Consider the following 6562-nt stretch of genomic DNA (forward strand, 5'->3'; position numbering starts at 1 on the left):
ACCGACCACGGTGGATTTTTTTTTATCTTAATTTAAGATATATTGGATTCAGATGCGTATGCGCAATTGTCTGAACGATTTAATGTAATGTTTGTCTATTCCAAATTATTTAATGAAATTGAATTATTGGAGTGATGGATCATGTCGGATTTTGTCAATTCTTGAGCTTTAAATTAATCAGAGACTCTAATCAAATGCAGACCTTATTCTTCACACTTGACTTTCTGCTAAAATCAAACCCTATGTCGACTGGTAGGAAATAAACGACAAAAAACCTTCTTTTAAATTTAAATTTAAATTTGTTTGCAGAAAATGAAAATTTACAGTTCATGCACAAGTTCATGGAATGAGTTTTACAATTCATGCACAAGTTCATGGAATGGAATGTAATGCAAAATTTGAGCTTTGTGATTTTCACAATCAGAATGTTTTAGGGTCTGAGCTTTCACCATCAAAATTAGGGTTTTTAAGGACAAACACATACTATTTTGCACATTGAAAGGCAGTATCACCATGAACTATACCCATCTCATAGGCATAACTAGAAGTAAACACTTTCCAAACATGTAATTTCACAGTGAGATGTAAATTTGAGCTTTGGTGATTTTCGCAAATGTTTCAAGGGTTTTTAAAGACGCTGAATTCATTTAACAAATACATACTATTTTGTAAATTTAAACGCAATATCGCCCTGATATACTATCTCACGGATGCCAGTTTCATTGAAGGAGGGACAGCAAACTAGATAGGACTGAGGAAGGACGGGATTTACTTTGACCAAAACAGAATTGCAATTCCTCCGTTTGTTGACATAGACTGGAGAGCTCATCCTCAGATTTGTTCATTAAATTCTGAGGGTCAATAAGGAGCTTCAAGTCAAGGTCGGACCTCCAAATCAGGGTCGGTATACTGATGATGAAAGGAAGTTTGAAGGTTTTATTATTTTGTAATAATTTATTTATGAATAGTATTAGCTCTAGAAAATTGTAATGAGTCGGTGAAAGTGGAGAATTTGGTTTAAAGGGTGGAAATTTTTTGTTTGATTCAGTACAGTAGCAAATAATCTGTCTGAATATATAAATTAGAGCTCACAAGCTCCGAAGCAGGTACGGGTCGATTCCGGAATCGACCCGCCGCCGGTCGGGCGGGGCAAGGCGGCGCGGGGGTGGCGCAGCGCCACCCCCGCGCCGCCCTGCCCCGCCGGACCGGCGGCGGGTCGATTCCGAGAATCGACCCGTACCGGCTTCGGAGCTTGTGAGCTCTCATCCTACCAGATCCCACCTCCTTTGTTCTTTCCATTTCACCAAAATTTTCAGACTCCGGTACTCTGCGACAGCGCTCTCATTATAATTTCGTTTATCCCTTGATTCCATAACTTACAGGGTATTTTTACAAAAAATTGCATGGAAAGAACTTGCGAAATAAGTGAAACCACTCATAAAAAAAATTTTAAGTCCTTCTTTGAAATCAATATGGGTTTTTTTGCACAAAACCCAGATGGTGGATTTTTGAAATTCGCCTTCATTTGTTCAAACACACATTTTAAATCTGTTGTCTCAAACCCCTGCGTCGTTTTTATCAAAATAAAAATGATATCTGGAACATAATGTGATGCAGACACCTACATTAACCGTGCCCTCTTTTAGCTACATTGAAACATGGTTTCCATTGTCATGTATACCATCTATTCGCTCGAAAATTCCTTCGCCACAAAGTTATGCATTTGAATCTAAGACATAGTTTATAATAATGTGATTCCAAACCATGGTTCGACCATTAAATTTTATCGCCATTAAATTTTTTGTTTGATCCTGTCAGGAATAGTATTGTTTAAAAGGTTTTTAAATTTTCTTATTTGATGCAGTTATTCATTCCATGATCACAGTTTTCATAATCAAACTGATTATGGGCTAAATTCGTTTTTGCACAGATGGTTAATGGCGATAAAATCGTTCAGACCGTCAAGCAGAGCCTAAAGGAATAAAACTAACGTTACATTAAATGGCAAACTTCTCCTGGATATTGTAAGATTAAACAGTGCCCTCCTGTAAAGACAATCGCCATATTGGACGAAAATTTGCCCTCACAAAATTAGCTCTTACGATAATTAAGATTAAAGTTTAAATTAAAGAGTGGATTTCTGGAAAGATCCAGAGTGACTCCACTTTACTGTCGAATTTCATCGAAGAAGATAATTAGGAGTGTCTGCCTATTTTCTTCTAAAGATTTTGTGATCCGGCATAATTTGCCCTATAAAATACCTTTCTTCGAAGATAAATTTAGTTATCTATACTGCTACTCTGTTATGTGCCCAATTATAATATTGTAATCGAATCCACCTTCCTAAAATCATAAACTAACGTTAAATTGAACAGTAAATTTATAACTTTCATCAGTGACCAGTTAAACACAAACGCTAAATTGCACAAAAATTTGATCTAAGAGGAAAGTTTAAATTATAGAGTGAATTTCCTCTAAAGATCTAACATCTCCAAATTACTCTCGAATTTGAGCTGCGAAGACAAGTGCGAAAGTCTTCCCCTCTTTACTCTAAAGATTTAGGGATAAGAAATTATTCCCCGTTCAAAATACCTTTCTTCGACAATAAATATAGTTATAAATGTTACTCTGTTATGTATCTAATTATAGAAGTATTTTTGAATTCACCGTCTTCAAAACATAAACAAGGGTAATTTAAGCAGAAAATTTCTCCGGAACGTTGTAACATTTAACAGCGACATCCTGCTGCAAAAAATAATTGCCCGAACAAAATTTTCACTGAAGATAATACAGTTTAAATTAAAGAGATAATTTTTTCTCTATAGATTTACAGAATCACTCCAATTTACTGCCGAAGTTCCGTTATCAGGATAATTGCGAGTGAGCCTATTTCCTTTCAAAAATTTAGCGATCACCCATACTTTTCCGTGTAGATTGTTCCTCTGATATGCACCTAATCGTAAAACTGTATTCAAATTTGCTTCTTAAAAAAACAAACTAATGTTCCACTGAACTGCAAATGAATATTATAACATTAACCAGTTCCCTCATGCGCTAAATTGCAAGAAAATTTGCTCTTCAGATAATAAATATTAAATATTAAATTTAAAAGTGAAATTCTCTGAAGATCCATCAGGACGAATCCAATTTAGTCTCGAATTTCAGCTATGAAGACAATTTCTTCTAAAGATTTATCGATCAGCACATTCGAAATACCTTTCTTCGAGAGACAAGAACGGGGGTCTGGATCTTAGACTGACCTGTCGACTTGGCTATCCGGGCATGCAATTTTTTGTAAAAATACCCTGTAAGTTATGGAATCAAGGGATAAACGAAATTATAATGAGAGCGCTGTCGCAGAGTACCGGAGTCTGAAAATTTTGGTGAAATGGAAAGAACAAAGGAGGTGGGATCTGGTAGGATGAGAGCTCACAAGCTCCGAAGCCGGTACGGGTCGATTCCTGGAATATCGACCAGCCGCCGGTCGGGCGGGGCAGGGCGGCGCGAGGGTGGTGCAGCGCCACCCCGCGCCGCCCTGCCCCGCCCGACGGCGGCGGGTCGATTCCGGGAATCGACCCGTACCTGATTCGGAGCTTGTGAGCTCTAGTTTATATATTCAGACAGATTATTTGCTACGGTACTGAATCAAACAAAAAATTTCCACCCTTTAAACCCAATTCTCCACTTTCACCGACTCATTACAATTTTCTAGAGCTAATACTATTCATAAATAAATTATTACAAAATAATAAAACCTTCAAACTTCCTTTCATCATCAGTATACTGACCCTGATTTGGAGGTCCGACCTTGACTTGAAGCTCCTTATTGACCCTCGGAATTTAATGAACAGATCTGAGGATGAGCTCTCCAGTCTATGTCAACAAACGAAGGAATTGCAATTCTGTTTTGGTCAAAGTAAATCCCGTCCTTCCTCAGTCCTATCTAGTTTGCTGTCCCTCCTTCAATGAAACTGGCATCCATGAGATAGTATATCAAGGCGATATTGCGTTTAAATTTACAAAATAGTATGTATTTGTTAAATGAATTCAGCATCTTTAAAAACCCTTGAAACATTTGCGAAAATCACCAAAGCTCAAATTTACATCTCACTGTGAAATTACATGTTTGGAAAGTGTTTACTTCTAGTTATGCCTGTGAGATGGGTATAGTTCATGGTGATACTGCCTTTCAATGTGCAAAATAGTATGTGTTTGTCCTTAAAAACCCTAATTTTGATGGTGAAAGCTCAGACCCTAAAACATTCTGATTGTGAAAATCACAAAGCTCAAATTTTGCATTACATTCCATTCCATGAACTTGTGCATGAATTGTAAAACTCATTCCATGAACTTGTGCATGAACTGTAAATTTTCATTTTCTGCAAACAAATTTAAATTTAAATTTAAAAGAAAAGAAGGTTTTTTGTCGTTTATTTCCTACCAGTCAACATAGGGTTTGATTTTAGCAGAAAGTCGAGTGTGAAGAATAAGTTCTGCATTTGATTAGAGTCTCTGATTAATTTAAAGCTCAAGAATTGACAAAATCCGACATGATCCATCACTCCAATAATTCAATTTCATTAAATAATTTGGAATAGACAAACATTACATTAAATCGTTCAGACAATTGCGCATACTCATCTGAATCCAATATATCTTAAATTAAGATAAAAAAAAATCCACCGTGGTCGGTCCATCCATCCATCCATCCCTTAATGAAATCTTATGAAATACAATAATTTAAATGAATCATATAAAAGATTAGATTGATTGATAAAAACAATTGTGAAATGTTAATTTAAGGAATCTTTAATTGTACTCTTGCGAATCCGTAATAGCCGTACACCTATTAAATATTTTAATAGGATGCAATTTAGGTACATATTTCACTTTATGCAATTACACCCATCGGTATATTATTGTGTGTATATATTATATATAAATTGTATTAAAAATATTTATGTGGTGAAATTATTAATGAGATAATTATGATTAGTTACTATCAGTATTGTTATTAAAGGAAAACTAAACTATCTTGGATTATTTTATTGGTGATCTAAAAGGAGCAGGTTTTCACTTCTACTATATGTATATAAGTTTCTTTACATTAAAAAGAAAGAATTCTTAGCCAAAAAAATATATTATTTATATGAAAATCTTAAAATATATTAAAATGCATATTATTCATTTATTTTTTCCAAAATAAAAAATTATATATATTTAGAAGTAAAATATATACACAAGTTGTTCACTTATTGATATTCATAAAATGTCAAATCAGAAAATTTTCAAGTTTATATATAATCTTAAGACTGGTACTTCTTCCTCTAGGAAGCATCTAGTTTTGAGAAATTTTAAAAACCCTTACATAAATGTTGTATGCTATATTGGATAATGATTTAATGATGTCTTAAATTAAATTTCTAAACTTATAACATGTAATTTGATCTCATAACTGTGATATTAACAAAACCAAAATTGTACATATCTTACTATTTCTGCTAATCAGTAATTTATTCTTCTAACCATTGAAAATTTTAAGGAAGTCAAAGCATAATATTGGCTATGGCTGATACAGAAATGAGTTCAAAAGGTTGAAAAAAGATCAGGTTCTCCAAATTACAACCAATTTAAAAGTGTCTGCATCTTATTGAATATTTGTTGTTGCAAGTATTATTGTGTCAAGCACACACATGCTCGTGGGAAAAGGTTCTCCATTTTTTGTATTTCATGATCCTTTTATATAGATAGGCCTTGCACAATGTATCAAACGTTGGAAAATATGATATCATTGATAGCAGAATAAAAGAGAATATTAGATGTGCTAAGAATCTAGCTATTCAATTTCACATCATGATTATAATAATAAGTTTAAACTGCTTCTAAGATTGTATTATTGATTTTTAATTTATAAAATTATTTTTTCAATTTGGTTTGGTGAAATAAAGAAACAAATAGTTCTATCTAATAGCATGTTTGTTACCTAATTGATTTTTCAAGTGTTAGTCTTGGAAAGGGATTTAGAGAATTAGTTATCAAATTTTGCAAATCATTTTTCCTATATCAAATAATAAAAGAAATAGCAAAACCAATCCATGGTATGACAAAGAGTGTAAAAGTGCGAGGAGAGAAATTAAGGAAGCTGTTGATGAATCTCTTAAAATGGACAAGATAAAAATATATAAAGCCCTAACTAAAAGGAAAAAGAGGCAATACATTTGTCAAAGACAAGGGAATCTCTTACACCTCTCTAAGCTAGCTCCTAAGAAATTTTGGAGGCAAATTCTGACTAGGAAGACTAAAGAGGTGTCTCACCTCCATTCTTGGAATAAGAAGAAGGATTCAGGGGAAGTTGCTAGGGGGATGCATGAGAGAATTCAAATAGGAGGAAACAAACTAGAAAAAAAGGAATGAAAAGAGAAGTTTAAGAGAAGAGAATGGGATAAAATGAAGTGCGACGAGTATATAGACTAGATCAACTCTTAAAAAAGGTGGATCCATTTTCAACATTGTCCCTCCTAACGTGCGTCTAGAAATAAAACAATTGCATGTGAAGGTGGGA

At 34.1% G+C, this 6562-nt stretch overlaps 1 long non-coding RNA gene across 2 annotated transcripts; it reads right to left on the reverse strand.

Moving 5' to 3' along the window:
- Nucleotides 1-3159: 3159 nt before the first annotated feature.
- LOC149157528 (uncharacterized) lies at nucleotides 3160-4606 on the reverse strand. Of its 2 annotated transcripts, XR_016261994.1 has the most exons (3): nucleotides 4442-4606; nucleotides 3789-3960; nucleotides 3160-3305 (listed from the first exon to the last, which is right to left on the reverse strand). It is a non-coding gene; the product is annotated as an uncharacterized LOC149157528 (long non-coding RNA). The 2 variants fall into 2 exon arrangements; XR_016261993.1 differs by lacking the exon at nucleotides 4442-4606 and having other exon boundaries at nucleotides 3789-4430.
- Nucleotides 4607-6562: the final 1956 nt, after the last annotated feature.

Source organism: Pinus tabuliformis, chromosome 5_2, assembly GCF_031772625.1.
Source record: "Pinus tabuliformis cultivar Carrire ecotype Pingquan chromosome 5_2, CPIR1, whole genome shotgun sequence".
NCBI lineage: Eukaryota > Viridiplantae > Streptophyta > Pinopsida > Pinales > Pinaceae > Pinus > Pinus tabuliformis.